The sequence below is a fragment of the Ostrea edulis genome, chromosome 6 (assembly GCF_947568905.1).
Source record: "Ostrea edulis chromosome 6, xbOstEdul1.1, whole genome shotgun sequence".
NCBI classification, from domain to species: Eukaryota; Metazoa; Mollusca; class Bivalvia; order Ostreida; family Ostreidae; genus Ostrea; species Ostrea edulis.
The window spans coordinates 4,730,848-4,751,374 of NC_079169.1; positions in this window are offsets into that span (position 1 = coordinate 4,730,848).

Here is a 20,527-nt window from a genome sequence, read left to right on the forward strand (position 1 = left end):
CTCTCTTCAAATGAATTCATGATATAGACAATTGAATTGGTGCATCCTACAATTCAATTAGACAGAGCAAAAATTCAATTAATGCACTCACGAATTCAATTAATGTTCAAAATAAATTGTAGCACGCATCAGATAAGTTAAAGTAATTCCACCCTCCTGTAACGTCATAAGATCTATTTGGTCGGTGATATTTTTAGACTTATGTATGACAGAAACATACATTTCGCAGGAGACTTTTCCGAAAGTTAATGTAAAAAATCTTAATGTTAAAGATGAAAAATTTCAAACGTTAAATTTACACACACACACACACACACACACACACACACACACACACACACATATATATATATATATATATATATATATATATATATTAAAAGAAATAGAATAAACAGTACACAAAGTTAAAAATTTAACGCAAGCGCTTTCATTTTATAATCCTCAGGCGTTACATTTTAAAATAGTTTTGAAATGGTTTGACGTCATAAAGGCGTCCTAACATTTCACGTACATAACGACGTCATAAACGAATGAAGGGAAAAGGATTTTACGTTAAGCATATTATGACGTCATAGATAATAACAGTAAACATATTTTACAGTAAGCTATTGAGAGCCGGTTTTAAAGTCTTAATAAAGTGTCTTTCTTTTTCTCGTCGAGAAATAGTATTTTCTGTATACAGTTTATAAAACGGAAATACACTGAATTGTCCGTGGCCACACACATCTATATGTTCACTAACTTTAATTTTTCTGTATTCGGGGGCTGAAATGTGTTGTTTATGAACTCGTATACGAGTTCGCAGAGTAGTTCCAGTTTCACCGATATAATGTTTTCCACAGCCAGCACATGTTATAACATAAATTAAATTTTTGGTGGAGCACGTCATATCTGAATTTACCGTAAATTCCTTGTTGTTAAATTTGAACGAACTTCCTTCCCTTAAGTATGGGCACGTTCCGCATCGCCGATCGTCACATTTGGTAACGGTGAAATTTTTGTTGTTGGACTTTTCCTGAAAATTAGATTTACATAACAGTCTCCTAAGATTTTTCGGTTGTCTCTAGCTGTTGATAAAAGTATATTTCTTCATAATTTTCCCCATTTTTTCATCTGTTTTTAGTAGGTCGTTGAGTTGCCGAACGATAGGTGTAACATTAGAGTTCCTTGGGTTGTATGTTGTAACAAACGGTAAAATGTGTGAATTTGTATGGGATTGATTTTGGATTTATTGATAAGATTTTCTCTATTGAGTTCTCTGGCTTTCTTGATTCTGTCGTTTATAAGTTTGATTGGATAATTCTGTTTTTGTAAATAACTATTTAATTCCCCTAAACGTTGTTCTCTGGTAGGTTTTTCGCTAACGATGGTACATATTCTTCTGGCGAGGTTGTAAGGTATGGCACGTTTTGTGTGTGTTGGATGCGAGGACGAAAAGTGTAAATACTGGTGAGTGTCCGTGTGTTTGTAAAAAATATCTGTAATTATTTTATCCTCCTTTCTGATAACAGAAACATTCAGGAATGGTATACAAGATGTACTGTAATCCATGGACATTATATTAAAACCTCTGTGTAATGAAGTCAACAGTTTTGTCCGTGATGATTTAGATTTCTTACGACACTTACCTGATAAGGTAAACGAGAACGCAATATTAGTAACGTTTGATGTTGTTAATTTATATACTAATATTACTTGTCCACTAGGACTTCAAGCACTAGAATATTGTCCAACTACAGGATGATCACTTTTATAAAAAACTAAGTCAAAAGGAAGACCGAAAAACCATACTTAAAATACAAAAACTAACAAAGGAATTTGCTGATAATTTCACAAAAAACGAAATGGACTATCTCACTAACTTTGAAGTGAAAACCAGTAATTTCTACGGCCTACCAAAAATTCATAAATCAAAGGAAATTCAGGAAAATCTAAAAGGGAGCCAGAATTCTTACATAAAAATTTCCAAACCCTGGGATTTAAAACTCCGCCCAATAGTAGCAGGACCTTCGTCAAGCACTCAGAGATTAAGTAATTTACTCGACTTAATTCTTAAACCACTATGCAAAAAGGTACCCAGTTTTATCCGTGATGATTTGGATTTTCTCAATTACATTCCAGAAAAAGTACAGGAAGACACACTTTTGGTTAGTTTTGATGTTACCAGTCTGTACACCAACATACCACATGACTTGGGACTAGAAGCAGTAAAATTTTGGATTGAGAAATATCCAACAGAAATTAACGAAAGATTTTCCAAAGATTTTATGCTTAAAGCTCTTCAAGTAGTTTTAGAAAATAACCATTTTCAATTTGATGATCAATTCTATCTTCAAATTAAAGGCACGGCCATGGGGACAAAGGTGGCTCCTACCTATGCAACCTTAGTAATGGGTTACTTGGGGGAAAAAACTACAGAATAAACTTCCTGAGATGTTTTAGGCAAATCTTGCACAATATATTAGACATAATTGGAAAAGATACTTCGATGATATTTTCATTTTTTGGAATAAAACTACAGATGATTTACAAAAATTCCATGCTGAAATCAATCAATTACATCAATCAATTCAATTTACTATGGATATGAGTGATAAAGAACTACCATTTTTGGATCTCCGAATCATTAAGGATGATACCAATATAATCACGGATCTTTATTGCAAAGAAACAGATTCACATCAATATTTAGATTTCCATTCATGCCACCCTTCCCATACTAAACGTAACATTCCATACAACATGGCTAGACGGATATGTACAATAATTACGGATACTTCATTACGGTCAAAAAGACTGGAGGAATTGAAAGCATACCTTCGGCGACAACATTATCCGGAAAACTTCATTAATGACGGAATTACAAAAGCACGGAACACACCTATATCTATCTTAAGAAACTCCCGACACGAAGAAAACGATGTAAACAACGATATTCCTTTTGTAATTACGCATAACCCTCGCAACCACAATATTTTTGGAACAGCTAGAAGATTTTTTCCTATATTAGAACAATCCCAAAATCTCAAAAACCTGATAAAAGAATCTCAAATAAAAAAACAGCAGAAGACAGGCTCCTAATCTGAAGAGAATTCTAACGCGTGCCCGATTTACTACGGAAAATTCCAAATCCGTGCAAAAATGTGGTGATTCACGTTGCGGTACATGCAATCATCTAGAGGAAGGCAGAGAAAAAATTCTTAAATGCGGCAAAAAATTAACACCAAATTCTAACATGACATGCAAATCCGAAAATGTAATATATTGTATGACCTGCCCTACCTGTAATGAAAACTACATCGGACAAACCAACAAACTGAACGCCCGTGTGCACGTCCACAAGCAGCAAATTCGCGATCCAAGTATCAGGAATTCGCCATGTTCCGAACATTTTGCCAATTGTGGTCATGGAGATTTCAACATATTTCCATTTTATAAAATGTATAATGACTGCGAAATTTCCAGAGTTACAAAGGAGGAATACTTTATAAAATTGTTTAATCCCAAACTTAATAGAAAATAACTGTGTAAAATTGAAACTACATTGAACTGAAATCTGTAATTGATTTCCAAGTTTTGTCTAATATTGTGTGTATTATACCGCTACCAGTGTAATTTATTATGACGTCACAAAGGACAATTACTTACGTCGTGATATGTTGACGTTACTTAAGAAATAAGGTATCATTTAAAAATATTTATCGGGATATAAATACGGGTTGGTCACGTGATCAAATTCCATAAAGCCCGAAGGGCTTTATGGAAAATTTGATCATGTACCAACCCCAAACTCCCCGTCGAGGCCTCATTACGTCACCTACGAATAGACCTCTCCTATGTGACGCAGCACAATATACAGATTTGTATATTGTGAGTCCGCGATTATCACGCAGGCAAATAACACTAAAGAAGTAGTTCGCAGTTAAAAGTTTGAAGATATTGATATTAAGAGCATTAATATAAAAGTATGGATTTTATTTTAAACATAAAATGATCAAAAGATCATCAAAAAGTAGAGAGACTCTGTTCAAATTATTGTGTAAAGTAATGAACTTGATGTTTACGTTCTTGTTTTGAAAGTTGTTTACGTTTGACGTTATGTTTTTTCGTCATTCTACAGTGACGTCACAGTATACGCGGCCTAAGAAATCGCTATCCCATAATGCCTAAGTGGAAGAGTTTGGTTTGTGAGCAAACGAACTCTGGTGGAAGTTTGGTACCAACCCGTATTTATATCCCGATAAATATTTTAAAATGATACCTTATTACTTATATTTACATTTTTGGTCGGTAACATTGCTGAATTGTGTTAACAACACGTTTCCATACATTTCAAATTGTTGACGTCCACAACGAAGCGTCATAGATGTTCAAAATGACGACAACACAAAACAAAGTTCTATAAAATGAAGAACTGTTTTAATTATTAAGACGCTAGAAAGCAAGTATATCAACATATACTTATACATTAACTCGGGAGTATATAATGGAAAACTCTTCCATATGTCTAATTTTAGGGGGTGGGGGAATTATGATTTAAACGGGGATGCGCTGTGTTACACTTAGAGTTGTGATGCGCTTTGACTTTTGAAAAGTGAAGACGTTGAAGACCGACTTTGAAAGATATTCTGTGGATATTACGGAGTTAACAGAAGACTGAGATGGAGGAACATGAAGAACAGGGCGGCAGTCGTCAGGTGTAGGCAAATCATTTATAGACAGGACAGAGGACGCAGCTCAGATGAATCTCCGGAAAGAACTGAACATCGCAGAGAATGTGGAACTGCACGAAGGTAAGGGACGGTTTGGATTTGGATATGTAATTGTTGATAAACATGAGCTCACTGAACGCTTCTTTTGACTCGTTTTTTTTTTATGTAATAGGTTTTTAACGACGCCTCGCTTCGATGTCCGGACATAAACTTGCTGCTGTGGCACGGAAGCAGTGTGGTGTGTAGGTCTTAATGCACTTTGACGACTTATCGGCCATACATCCTGTGAATGACCTTTTTGCTAAAGCCTAATGTCATCGTCTAGCAGTAGGTACAATTCCGCATCACTGATGACCAGGGTGAAGTTGTAGCAGACGAAATTTTAGACATACATTAGGCCTAGTAGGCTAGTAACTAAAGACATTGTTTACAGTTATGCTTTTATCAATTATTGATGAAAGTCCACTGCTTGGAATACAAATAAAACCGTAAATACATTTTGTGGTGTTGATTTCATCTATTGAAAGATTTCTGTAGTAAGTGAGAGCGATTGCTAGATGTGTATTGCCTTAGTAAAAGTAGTACCTGTTACCTACTTTTAACAAATGTTCATACGCACAGCCGTGACCTCTGTTGACCCCGTAGTAGATTTATCCAGAAATAAATACGTATTGCTCGTATTAGTGTTATGTAGGAGAAAACAGTTGCAAATGTAAATATTTAGCAATATTATTTCATTTTATAACTGTCTGAAGAGGCATTAAAGCCGAAAGCGCTAACAGTGAAATGTTATTCGAGTTTTGTGTTTCTTGACTTTTATTATTGGATATACATTATATATATATATATATATGAATAATCAATGATATGTTTCAAAACATCCAAGGGCAATAACTCTGTTTTCATTGGTTTGCATATCAAGTCCATTATGCAAAAGATTTCTTTTATTTTTCTTGTTATGAATACTATTATATCGTTATAACCAATTTTTGTGAAATTTTGATACTGCTGTTAAGGTAAATTGCAATTTTCTAGGTTGATATGTGATTCTGTGTGTGATGTATGTATGTATGTATATATGTATGGTCATCGCTCACTTGAATTAACGCATTTTCTATACTCGGCGCTTATGGCCTTTAAGCAGGGAGGGATTTTTATCGTGCCACATCTGCTGTGACACGGGGTCTTCGGTTTTGCAGTCTCATCCGAAGGACCGTCCATTTAGTCCCGTATTACGACAAGCAAGGGGGTACTGAGGATCTATTCTAACCCGGATCCCCTATTCTAACCCGGATCCCCACGGGATGATCCGCTAGCGACACACATAGCTTAAATCCACTGAATTAAATTTGCAATGTAATTTAATTTTTCTAATCCTGATCACAGCATCAAGTGTAAAAATAAACAAATGGGGATTGCGAACAAAATATTTACCTTTTCGCTCAAAATGACAAAAATGGCCTATTCTAAAAGACAAATGTGACCAAAGGGGGTGGGAAGTTCTAACCCTATACTCCTCTAGATCCGCCACCGAAGAGCATAGCTTAAGCCTACTGGATTTATTTTGCAATGTGATTTATTTTTCTTAATTTTGATTACAACACCAAATGTAACAGAGAGGAAGTAAATGCAACAGACCAATTCGAGATTCAAACCCGAGCCCCCATCTCTAATCAGGTGCTCTACCAACTGCGTAGCTAAAATGTATTTAGCCACCTGTGATCGGAACCGTTTGACCGCCACATCCTTCCCTCATTAAAATTCTTCACACTTTGAAGACATAAACTCAGGATCTGGCTGGCATTTTCACCTGTCAGTTCAAGGGGGTGGTATATGGTACAAAATGTAACAGGAAAGGAATAAATGCAACGAACCTGACCAGGATTTAAACTGAATTACTAGTAACTGAAGAATGTCGGCATTGGCGATTAATCCCCTGATTTTAATCATATCCATTTAATACCAGTCACAAGATTGCATACTATTTGATAAAAGATCAATTTTAAACTAGCATCAATGGATACATCCTTAGATAGTCTTGAAATGGGGAATAAAAATCTGTCTGTACAGTACAGTACATGATAATGTCACCAGTACTACTAATCTAAGTCTGATGGTCGGGATCGCAAAACTGCATGTACCGTTTCAAGTATCATTTAATATTGTCTGACCAAACTGATTTTTTTCTGCTCCTCGATCGAAACCCTACAAAATAACGCTATATAAGAAATTTAGCAGAAAACTTTAAGGACAAAACTTCCGGGTGTTTGTAAGAATTTCGTTATGGTTATTTTACTAAACAGTTTACATTAATAAATGTTTCGATATGAATTATGTATATTTGAAAAACAAGTGTGCGGAGGGGTACTGCTACATGCAAGGTGAAGATAACGAACAGTGATCAATCTCATAACTCCTATAAGGAATATAAAATAGATAGTTGGGCAAACACGGACCCCTGCACACACCAGAGGTGGGATCAGGTGCCTAGGAGGAGTAAGCATCCCCTGTTGACCGGTCACACCCACCCGTCGTGAGCCCTATATCCTGATCAGGTAAACGGAGTTATACGTAGTCAAAATCAGTGTGCCAAGAACGGCTTAACAATCGGTATGAAACACGTCAGACAGCATTTGACCTAATGCGAGGTTGTACTGACGAAGTAGATCGTTATAACGACCATATAATTTGCGAAATGCTGACTTCAATCGAGACTGTTGAAATCCCTGTACCATCAACTTGTTTGTCAGTAGCTTACCTCCATTTAAAAACTGACTATACGCAGAACAAGCTCTTGCATATCGAATCAGTTGATATATATAAACACCATATGCAGGTGATAATGGAATATTGCTACATAAATATGGGAAGTTGACGATTGAGAAGCTGAAATCATCCCGTTTGTCATACAGTTGAGTTGTCAGTTTGCCGTTAATGTCTACTTTCAATAAAATATTTAAGTATGAAGCAGAAGTGGACGACTCTGTGGTGTCCTTTATTTCGAGCTCACAGGGATATATCAAATCGACATATGACTGAAAGCTATCATTGTTAATAGACAAAACGTCATCGATATATCTAAAAGTTGAATTGAAGGCCACAGCGAGAGATTTTGTCTTCTCACGTAGAAGTTTTTGAATAAATTCTGCTTCACATGAATATAAAAACAGGTCAGATAACAACGGAGGACAATTCGTGTCCATGGGAATTCCAACAGACTGTTGGAAGACCTGATCACCAAAGACCACGAAGATATTGTCAATCAGGAACTCTAACATATTTTTTATTTCAACTTCAGAGTACTTATTTGTGGAATCAGAGTGGTGTTTAACAAAGTAAGTTTTTGAATGATTGATTACTAGATATGAATATTTCCGTTTTCCGTTTTTGTTGTTTACCTGTTCCATTTATAATACTCTTGGCAGTAAACAGGTGTCCAGTTTGGGGTTCACCTTTAATAGGAACCGTGTACTTGTTCCTACTTCAGATATGGTTGCATAATTTAAAATAGCAGAATCCATTTATGATTCCATTACTTTTAATCATGAATCGTTTTGCTTTACACCCTAATGGTATGTGAATTTCATATTAGTTATAAAACCGATTTTATGTCTGCATGTCTTATCTCCTCAATAAAACATTCTCCTGCGATGACTAAAATAGCACAGGCATCTTTCTGTCGTTGGCCTATTGGGTTCCGATGGATAAAAGAACCTATATCCAACTTTTTCATTGGTTGATTCCCATCTCCAATCACCAACCTTCCTCAGGGTGTTCCCGCCAATCCACCAATACCATACTTTGTATATAATAAATCAACAGTTTATTTTGGTTTCATCATGCAATGCATAATGATATATCATGAAAATCGATTCTACTTTGTTATATTAAATTTATCAAAACGGTATTCTATATCGTCGTCCAAAGTTCCATCTTCTTACTGCAACGTTCCTCGTGCTTAATATTTGTGTATTTGTTATATCAATATAATATTTCTTGATGACTCTATTAGTTACACAGTTAAATAGTGACTTGATACGGAAAAATACATGGTGTGAAAAGAAAACCCGTGTAACTAACTGTGCTTCGCCTTGTCCGATACTGGTTTTCTTTTCACACCATGTATTTTTCCGTATCAGGTCACTATCTAACTGTGTAACGCATTTATCACGTCGAAGACCTCTAACTGTATATGTAGGGGTCTATATCATACAACTTACCGCATCATAGGCCTCACATTTGCATTACACCGAAGTGAATTCTCTGAATTAACCGTTAGCCTTTTTTTCGTCTATTTATGTTGCAGTCGTCTGCCCAAATCGCTTCGCCATTTTGGTACGGCTGCAAGTCGAACCCGACAATAAATAAAATTACTCGCCCAATACGGATTTTACTCGCATGATACGGTGTTTTTTTCACGGCGTCATGTGACCAAGATCTAACCAATTAGATTTCAACAATTTTGTCTGAGGCGTGATCAAATCGCATACATCGCATACACAACTTACGTAACGTTAACGTATACTTGATAACTACAATGCATGCCTGCAAAAAAATCGGCTCTTTCCATTTTCTTTGTTAAGTAACAACATAATGATAATGTTTCTTATTTTCAGATCGGATTTCAACTTTATTTACATTTGTTGACCGAAATTTCAGAGAACGTGTGTTTTCATGGACATGGGAACCAAGATGTGGCCAGAGGTAGTAGGGATCATTTCACATGGGAACCAAGCTGTAGCCAGAGGTAGTAGGAATCATTTCCGTTCAAGTACCCAACAAACACGTCTCACGAGAATCAGTCAATAAATGTTTTGTTATACCCTTGTAAATTTACAACCCTCAAAATTCACTTGTTTCAACTTTTGATTTTCCGTCGAAAAACATCTCAATGGCGGATCCGTATTTTTTTCTGACAGATTGTACAAATGCGAGCTCAGTACTAGCCATCTTCATTATAATTTTAACTCACCCGAACTGAAAGTTCTAGCGAGCTTATATGATCACCCGTTTTCCGTCGTCCTTCTGTCTGTAAACTTTCACATTTTCGACTTCTTCTCCAGAACCACAACCACTAAGCATTTTCAACCAAACTTGGCAAAACGCATCCTTAAGTAAAAAAGGAATTAAGATTATTTTTCAATTGAAAGGCAACGCCCTTCTCCAAAGGGAGATAATAACGAAAATGCAAAAATAGGATGTTATCATTTAGAATTTTTCTCAAGAACCAGCAGCCCAGGAAAATTTAAATTTAGATGAAAGATTCCTGACATGGTGTGGATGCAAGTTTGTTCAAGTCATGGCCACAATAGGGGATAAAATTTTACATGCGAGTATATAGGGAAAATTTTTAACAATCTTCTCAAAAATCACTGGACCAGAAAATTTCAAATTTACATGAAAGCTTTTTGATATAGTGCAGATTCAAGTTTGTTCAATTCATGGGGCGAGGCCACAATAGGTTTTACATTCGAATATATAAGGGAAATCTTCAAACATTTTCTCAAATACCACAGAGCTAGAAAAGTTGAAAGAAATGCGAACAATAGTATTCACTGTCATGATCGTGTGCAGGATTGGACAAAACAAGATGGCGGACGGCTGTTCCAAACAAAGGTAGTCGCTTAAAACTCTTCATTTTACCGACTTATTAGACGACGAATTTATTAATTCAAACCACTGCCTGGCCAGGGAGGCATCATTGAGTTGCTTGGTTGTTGGAATTCTTACTCATGTACGCGTACAACTGTAAATTCTTTGATCGAAGTTAACGATGCTGTTTGGATAGAACTCGAAGCGGGCGAAGATGTTTCTAATCATGTTTTCATGCATTTTAATAAAGATAATTTCGGTAAAATAGACTCTGCACATATCTTTTTATGAAAACTTGAAACAGTGTATGCGATTTGTCCCTTAAAACGCCTTGGTTAAATAGATATCTTGACTTCAACATTTGCTAATGTAAAGGATTGGACTATGGTCGTTTCCACGATAAACGTGCCGGATTGGACCTCAATTTTGGTTCAGGATTGGACCCTTTCTTAAATACATGCATTTTTTTTCTTACATATCCAGTCAGGAGCGGGCGTCCTTAAGCTTAAAAGTTGCAAGTGAATGAAGTGTGCTATTTTATGTCTCCTACTAAAGCCATGGTTTTGACAAACCTAAAAGAGCACGTGGAGCAAGGAACTATTAGGATCGATGCAAAAATTATATGCGTCTTCTATAATTTAGAACTCATTTCAAGTGTAAGCCTTTATCTGATTTAAGTACCAAAAGTCTCTATTTCAAGAAATATTGTCTGTTAATATGTATTAATATAGTTCCACCCTCCTGTGATGTCATAAGATTTCGCAAAGTCAATGATATAACAAGATTTATGCATGACAGGAACATAACTTTTGTTGGAGCGTTTTTGAATAGTTATTGTAAAAAATCTTGTTAACCATAACATATTTCAAAAGTCTAACTTATATATGAATAACCAATTATAAATTTCAAAATATTGAATCAAAGGGTAATAACTGTTTTCGTTTAATTATCTATCAAGTCCATTGTGAGATAGATTTCCTTTAATTTTCACAAATATTTGTATATTTTTTTTTAAAGACGCAGTGTCTTGAAATTGTGTTATGAATACTATTACATCGTTTCAACCAGTTTTTGTGAAAGTTAGATATTGCTGTTTATGGAAATTTGCAATTTTCTGACGTTGATACAGGTACATGTACAGGTGTATATGATAAAAAAAATTACTTATACAGCAACATACATCATTTATTATTTTTATTTGTTACTAAGATATTTATTTGAAGAATTAACTATCAAATGTAAAACTTATACGGTACCAATTTTGATGAACCAGATGCACATTTCGACAAATAATGTATCTTCAGTGATGCTCAACCGAAATGTTTGATATCCGAAATAACAATGAAGTTTTAGAGCTATTATAGGGGAAAACAGTGTGCCCAAAAAGTGGAGTCAAATATAAGATTGAACCTATGATTCTAGAGGATAGAACTTACCTTCGTTGCCCATCGATTTACCTGTTGATTACCTCAATTTTAGTGGGTTTTGTGATTCTAAAACTGTCCTGACAAACGGAAGGTGTGTATAAGAAAACGCATACAAACTCGATCAAGTTTACGTTGATCCAGAGAAACAGATCCATTCTGCGATTGTCCGAGATTTAATCAAGTCAATAACTGTGTAAGTCAACAACAGGGAAACACTACCTTTCATTCAGCTGTGTACACTGTAATTGTAAAGACATCATACTATAATTAAATAATCTCAATATCACACTATCATTATTATCAAATAGAAACAAGATTTACATACCAGCTTTTAAAATCAGGACATACGTGATGCAGGAGAAAACGGTAAAACTTGTGATATGCATTCTGAAGAACATTTGTTGCTGGATTCCTGGAAAATGAAATAGGTTTCTGTGGAAAGTGTTTTATAATTTAGCATGTTTACTCTCTGTGATTTAAAATTATTGATTCGTCATCAGTTGTATTTGATGGGCAGCTGCTATATGCACTTATGAAATGTTAATAACACTTATACATCCTGTCCAAAATGTTTAAATATTGAAGTTTAACATAAGTAGTACTCTTAAATAATCTGGTGAAACTCGCGTGAATTTATACAATCATTAGAATGTTTACCAGTGAGAACAGGTTGAAATACAATATATAACCTATGAGTAACATTGCACTGCTGAAACGTGAATGTGTCTATCAGAAGGTTTTTATGATTTAATTGTACCATCGTTGATAAATCACAGCAGTGTTCCATATTTCTGGGAATAAATGACCTTAAAATCCTATACACTGCAGAAAACCAGTAAGGTGAACAGGCAAAATTCATAAAATTACTGCTAACGTGTTATGTATGAATTCAATCAGAAGTATCTTCTACAGAAGTAACTACGGGTTGGATCGAATTGGTGATTATCGATATCAACATTGAATGCTTCTACAGAAATGATAGATGATACATCATTTCTCTCTCTCTTTCTCTCTGCATGTATCAAAAGACTAGTACTGTTTCTACTTCTACTCCTACACGAAGGAAACAGGATAGATATCAACAGTCATGTTTCTTATTGTATATATATATATATCATATATCATATCATTATTGTATATGGTGTTTATATCTATCAACTGATTCGATACGCAAGAGCTTCTTTTCTGCGTATGATAAGTTTTTAATACACGTCAGGCTATTGATAAACAAGTTGATGCTACACGGGTTTCAACAGTCTCGTTTAAAGTCAACATTTTGCAATGTCGTTATAATGATCTAGTTTGCCAATACAACCCATCATTGGGTGTAATGCTTTCTGACGTGTTTCATACCAGTTGTTGGGCCGTTCCTGGCATACTGATTTTGTCTAGGAATAACTCCAGTTACTCTTTCAAGACATAGGGCGGGTGTGACCGATCGACAGGGGATGTATATTACCCTAGGCACCCGATCCCACCTCTGGTATATCCAGGGATCCGTGTTTACCAAACTTATTTTGTATTCCTTATAGAAATTTTGAAATTGATCATTGTTCATTATATTTATCTTTCATCAAAACAATGTCCAAATTTTCACTCATTTGCAAAAAAGAAACGTATTACGTCATAAAGTAATACATAATTTGCTTAATAAAAACATTGAGTTTAATGAAACAGTAGTGTATAAAGTTTCATCGCTGAAAGTCATTGTATATGTATTTTAAGAATTACAGAAGATTGCTTGTTATATTATATGCACATTTTCTTGAGAGACATGGTGAAAATTTCCGTGTAAAACACACAGATTTAATGTCCTTGTAATCGGAAATTCGGGGGAAGGGGATACAGTGTTGAATCTGTCCATCTGTTTGCTTGTCTGTAAATTTCCTCCCAAAACTTGGCTATGATGTTGAATGGATAGTGATAGGACTTTCACGTTTCACACCTACATGTAATTTCCTTGTGATAAAGCTTTTTAGTAGAGAATGTACCAAAATTTCTAATCTTGTGACTTTTACCTTGGGGTTTGACCTTCCTTTGAAAAACTTTAACCCTGGTCATAACATTTGAACGGCAGTGCTTGGTCGTTTTTGTTTCAAACGTGTATTTCTTGTGACAAAACTTCGTGTAAAACTTTATGACTGTCTTTGGAGTTTAATCTTTCGGGGTATCAGTGCTTCACAAACACATCTTGTTTATTTCAAGAAAAGAAATTTATTGAACAGGATTGACAACGTCAACAGGGGGATAAGATGCAAAACAGTTTTAAAGAATTGTTGGCACTAAATAAATCTCAATGATATGCTATTTCCGAATATTTCCATTAATTCACATCATTTGTGGGTCTGGCAACAACGAAGGTGATGCGGTTGTGAACAATGCGCGTATGAATCTTAATAAATAAAATACTTTTCACGAATCGATAATGCGCTTCATAAAGTAGGACGATGTGAAGCGTTTGGGTTCATATCCTCATGTATTACTTATTTCTTTTATTTACATTCTGGTTTCATTACTATCGGAATTACCAGCCGTTGAAATAGATGTACTATATTCATCAAGAAGAAATAGATTCATATGCGCACTAGTTACAATTGCATATCATTCATGACAAAATGGTTATCATTACAATTTGTAAACAAGTCGAAGGCAAAATCATTGAAGATAGCAATATAACACTGAAAGTGTTCGTAAATGTAATATTACACACTTTTACATCATGGCTAATACTACTTTAATTTATAACCCTGACGAGGACATGAATAAATCCCACCTTTGGTATATCCAGGGTTCCGTGTTTGCCCATCTCTCTATCTTATATTGCTTATAAGAGTTGTGAGATTGATCACTGTTCGTTATCTTCGCCTTTCATTGTATCAATTTAAACCACTAGAATATGTTTACATGTAGCTATATGATAATGACATTACAGAACATTTATTGGTAATCATTGGACATGAAAAAGGGTGATAGAGCAGAGACCTACATACAAAAATCATTCCAGTTACAGTGTACTTTTTCTGTGAACGATTGCGGTTAAAACCTCTATTTTTCTAAATAGTCGCCTCACACGTTCCTGGCATTTTCCCCACTGCATACTTTGAAAGACAATTGGAACTGAAAAACCACACCTCCAATAAAGTTCACGTGTTTACTTAACCATGTCAAGTTTCTGGTCAACTCAATCTTAACATCAATTAACTTAATATACTTAAAATGTTTATAAAAATATCCGACATACTGTAATATATAAAGGGGACTTTTGTTGGTGATCTGTGTAAATAACAACGACATGTGCCCCCGAGAAAAATATTTAAATGACCTATGACTTCTCGTTAACGATATTGAACACTTTAAAACTTTGATGAAATTTAATAAACACTTTAAGGAACTGTGACATTTTCTGTTAGGCATGTTATAATAAATGAAATAACACATTTACAATGATGTGATATTGCACATTGTACATACAGAATTATAATGAATACAGTCACAGCAGGAAAAAGGCATACAATTTGTGTTTATTGAACAAAATAATAATAACAATGAAGGAATAATTTAAAAATAAATAACAGAATACATCAACATAAAGTTCAGAATGTAGAAATAGTTATGATAAGTCCTCTACAATTTTACAGCAATATCAACCACTGTATCATCATGCATTGAAGATTTATTGAGTACCTTTAATGCAATCTTGAATGGGTATCTAACAGTTACATAACACGGAGACAATTTTTGAAAGTGTTCTTCCCTGGAATTCTGTAAGCGTTTATATAACCAGAGTAGACATACACAGCTACAGTGGACGTTTACACCTTTTCGTTTCCACGAAGCTGAATTTTGGCATGGATATCAAATTCGTTGCTTTCCATTTCTGAATACGGTTGATCAGAGCAAAATAGTTAGCTATTTAAATTCATGGTCCTCTAATGCTGCCGCTATCTCCAAAGAAGGCAGATGCACATCAAACCCGTCTTTCCCGTCAGAAAATACGTGGGTACCGTACCTATGCCCTGGAAAAGAAAGAATCAATAACCACGTTATCGCATTTGAAGGGGAAAAGAATTTGATATATATCCTTGGACGAATTTGGCTCCATTTTTTGGCACGCTGTTTTTGGCTATATTTAGCTCTAAAACGTCATAGTTATTTCGGATTTCAAACATTTCGGTTGAGCATCACTGAAGAGATATTATTTGTCGAAATGCGCATCTGGTGCATCAAAATTGCTACCGTATAAGTTTTACATTATGACCCCTGGGTCGAGGCCTCTACTGGTGGACTGTTAGTCCCCGAGGGTCTCTACAGCCCAGTAGCTAAGTACTTCGTTACTAGCTTGAAAATACGGATGTATATTTAATTGCTGTTATAAAATTTAGAAATTCATTTCAAAATTAAGGATTATCTCCCTCATGCATAGCTCTTATCCTTGGACGAATTTGGCTCCACTTTTTGGCACGCTGTTTTTGGCTATATTTAGCTCTAAAACGTCATAGTTATTTCGGATATCAAACATTTCGGTTGAGCATCACTGAAGAGACATTATTTGTCGAAATGCGCATCTGGTGCATTAAAATTGGTACCGTCTAAGTTTTACATATGGAAATGTAAAGATATCAAACGGTCATCAATCTCCTTACTACTATAAAAAATCAAAATGAGGAATAGGCTAAGCACGGACCCCTGGACACACCAGAGGTGGGATCAGGTGCCAAATTGGAGTAATCATTCCCTGCCGACCGGTCACACCCGCCATGAGCACAATTATAATATAAAAATGTAAGCAGACAATTTATTTTTGAAAGAAAAACCATTTGAAAGCAAGGTGGTTATTTCCCGTATTTTAACAGTCTCGTTTAAAGTCAGCATTTTGCAAATTTTATGGTCATTATAACGATCGAATTTACCAATACATCTTGTTATTGGGTAAAATGCTGTCTGACATGTCTTTTACCAATTGTTATGTCGATCTTTACACACTGATATTGACTAAGGATTACCCTGTTTACCTAATCAACTACGGCCGGTGTGGCCGGTCGACAGGGGATTTGTACTGATCACTGTTCGTTGTCTTCACTTTTTCCGTCAATGGCGGTGAAGAGGCCATTGTTGTAATTCTACCAGAGCCATTTAAAGATAATTCACATGATAAGAGTGAAGAGAATCGTGCATTTCACATATCGACCCTAATTCACCTTCATGCTCCATTCAAATACACATTTAGGTCATAATATTCACAAGATTGTCGATGCACCAAATGAAGCAGGATTGTCCTTTATTATTTGATCAACAACAATGTAAATCGAAATACACCATTAAAAGGCGTTTGTGAAGGATGTAAATATTTGAGTAATAAATTGTATGGTGGTTTTATAAGAAACTTTGTTGCCAATATGGAATTTTAGCAATATTAGAGCATTTACAAATAGTGCTACAAAATTATATAGCATTGCTTGGTATCCCATGTCCGTAAACATCAGGTAGTATTGGGGTGAAATTAAAGCAATTCATTTTCTTATATAACTGTGGCTAAGGATACCCGTGCAGAATATGGGGGAAACCTTGATTCTAAGAGTACTGCTTAATCTACCATAAACTGAGACAAACTGTGTTCCCTGATATTAATTTCACAGCAACACAAATGAAAAAAAACCATTACCTTCATTGCAACCTGGCCACGGTAAGTCAGATGGAATCCCCCTATCTTTTCCAAAATTGCGTGGCATGGTTGGCTCACGTGGATACGGAGAGCTTGAATTCAAAGATTTTAACTGATCCAGAGGTCATGTTTTTAATGATATCATCACTATTTTGTTGTATCGTTGAGATAGAGCATGGATTCAAAGATTTCAATGGAAAAACAATTAAGGTTAAAAATGTATTTAGAATACTTGGAGTAAAATGTCGATCTCACCTAATCCCGAGGACTCCATTCTAGAGTCGTGGTTAACAGTGTCCCCAAATAAACAATACCTTGGCATCTTTAGTCCTACCACTCCTGCACACACCGGGCCTGTAATACACAAATAATGCGTGTTACAGTATAGGTTAGCTGCAGATTTGTAGCTATCTGGAAAAATATTGGAGCAGATTGAGAGCTACATATCTATCCTCTTAAAAAAAAATTCTCGCACGGTTAAGGTCTTATATCGCTTAATTCGTCCATCCTCGCCACACCAAAAAACATAACAATCAGCTCTACCATTTTCTAAATGTATCCCAGACACGTCTTCAGCTGTCATGCAAGTTTTCACAAACTCTGAATGAAAGGTGAAGATAACGAACCGTGATCAATCTCATAACTCCTATAAGCAAAACAAAATAGAGAGTTTGGCAAACATGGGTCGCTGGATATACCAGAGGTGGGATAAGCATCCCCTGTCGACCGGTCACACCCGCAACTAGCCCTATATCCTGATCAGGTAAACGGAGTCATCCGTACTAAAAATTAAAGCGTCAAGAACGGCCTAACAATCGATATGAAACATGTCAGACAAATTTGACCCAATGATAGGTTGTATTGGCAAACTAGATTGTTATAACGACCAGAAAAGTTGGGAAATACTGACTTTAAACAAGACTGTTCAAACCTCTGCACTATCAACTTGTTTGTCAGTAGCCTGCGTCAATCTAATACTGACCATACGCAGAGCAAACTCTTGTGTATTGAATCAGTTGAGAGATATAAACACCATATATATGAACAAGTACTCTGAAGTTGAAATTAAATATGCGTGAGTTCCTGATTGACAATATCTTCGTAGTCTTTGATGATCATGTCTTCCAATAGTCTGTGAAAGCAAAATAAAAAACACCACAGAGTCTGGAATCAGGTAAAAAAAAATCTCTGAGATGTAAGTTGGAAAGGGAGATAATTAAAAAATAAAAAATACCCTGAAACCCATGGAACACCAAAGTAATATTGATTGATTGATTGAATATTGTTTAACGTCCCACTCGAGAATATTTCACTCATATGGAGACGTCACTAATGCTGGTGAAGGGCTGCAAAATTTAGGACTATGCTCGGCGCTTATGGCCTTTGAGCTGGGAGGGATCTTTATCGTGCCACACCTGCTGTGACACGGGACCTCGGATTTTGCGGTATCATCCGAAGGACAGCCCCATTTAGTCGCCTTTTACTACAAGCAAGGGGTACTGAGGACCTAATCTAACCCGGATCCCCACGGGAAAAGTAATATTGAAGATATCGTTACATTTTGAATTCATTTTATGCTCGTATTAAATCAGTTAAAGATCTCCTCAAATGAATAATGATATCTTCAATTATGAATTATTGCACTCAATAATTGAATTGGTGAGAACATTTATTATTCTGCTGAATTGATGCTCTCTTCAAATGAATTGTTGATATCAACAATTGAATTGATGCGCCCTAAAACTCATTTAAAGAGAGCAAAGATTCAATTAAAGTGCGCATCAATTCAATTCATGTTCGCAATGATTGAATTATTACTCTCTTCAATTGAAATGTAGCACGTATCAGTTCAATTATTTTAGTAATTCCACCCTCCTGTAACGTCATAAGATCTATTTGCGAAGTCAATATTTAATTTAGACTCATGCATGATGGGAACATATATTTTGTTCGAGATTTTTTCGAAAGGTGTAAAAAAAATCAATTATATGTTTCAAAACATTGAATCCAAGGACAATGACTCCGTTTTCATTGGTTTCTAGATCAAATCCATTATGCAAAAGGCGACCTATATTTTTCTTGTTATGAATACTATTATATTGTGATAACCAGTTTTTGGTTTGAAGCCTGCTCGCGCCGTTAAGTGAGAAAGTTTCCCAGTTTACTTTCGGAAGGTCGGTGGTCTCTTCCCAGGTACATTGTATCTGGATTCTCTCTTCCACCAATAAAAACTGGGCGCCACCAGATAACTGAAAAATTATTAAGTGTGGCGAAAAACATCAAAACAATCAATCAATATAACCAGTTTTTATGAAATTTTGATAAAGCTGTTTCAGGAAAATTTTAATTTTCTGAAGTTGATATGTTATTCTGTGTATATGTATGGTCATCGCTCACCCGAGGTAATACATTGTCTTTCTTGCTGCTGAGCAGAATTTGTCCTGCATGTGTTTGTGTGCCCTGTCTTTATTTAGACTCATGACAACACAGCTGGATGATTGACAAACTCCTTATCACACTCTCAGGTTACGAGAAACTCTATAACTCTATTACCTTAATTTTTATCTGCAGATTGTGGCATTATGTGGACAGATAATGCAGAAAACATTTCCTGAAGGCTATATATATTTTGCTCCGTACAACAATATAGTTTTAAATCATGCCTACAATGGGCACTGTAAATGAATGTAAACAGGAACATGTTCTTTTCTTTATATCACGAACATACTATAGCATTATCTCCCAGTGCCCGTACTGCATGTTATCAGTCTTCCACACAATGCCAAGAGTTTGTGTGGAGGAATGTAATCATAACCCTTGACGTTATTCATTATCAGGATAAACTATTGTGGTGACAACCTAGCCAGCATAGTCAAGAACAAACTTATTTTACCCCGAATTTCCATATCAAGTTTGAGAATACGATTAAGCTTATTAACACAGAATTTACAAGCGTAACTACTGCTGTTAATGCGGATTTCATTTAACAAATACTTATAAACTTTACTTGCTTCTATAAACAAGGATACGTCCGTTATCACTTGTAAAAAAAAATACTGCGTGTGTCTTATGCTATGTTTTCTTCTTTCCTTTTATGTCATGTATTCATATTTAGGTAATAATTTTATCAC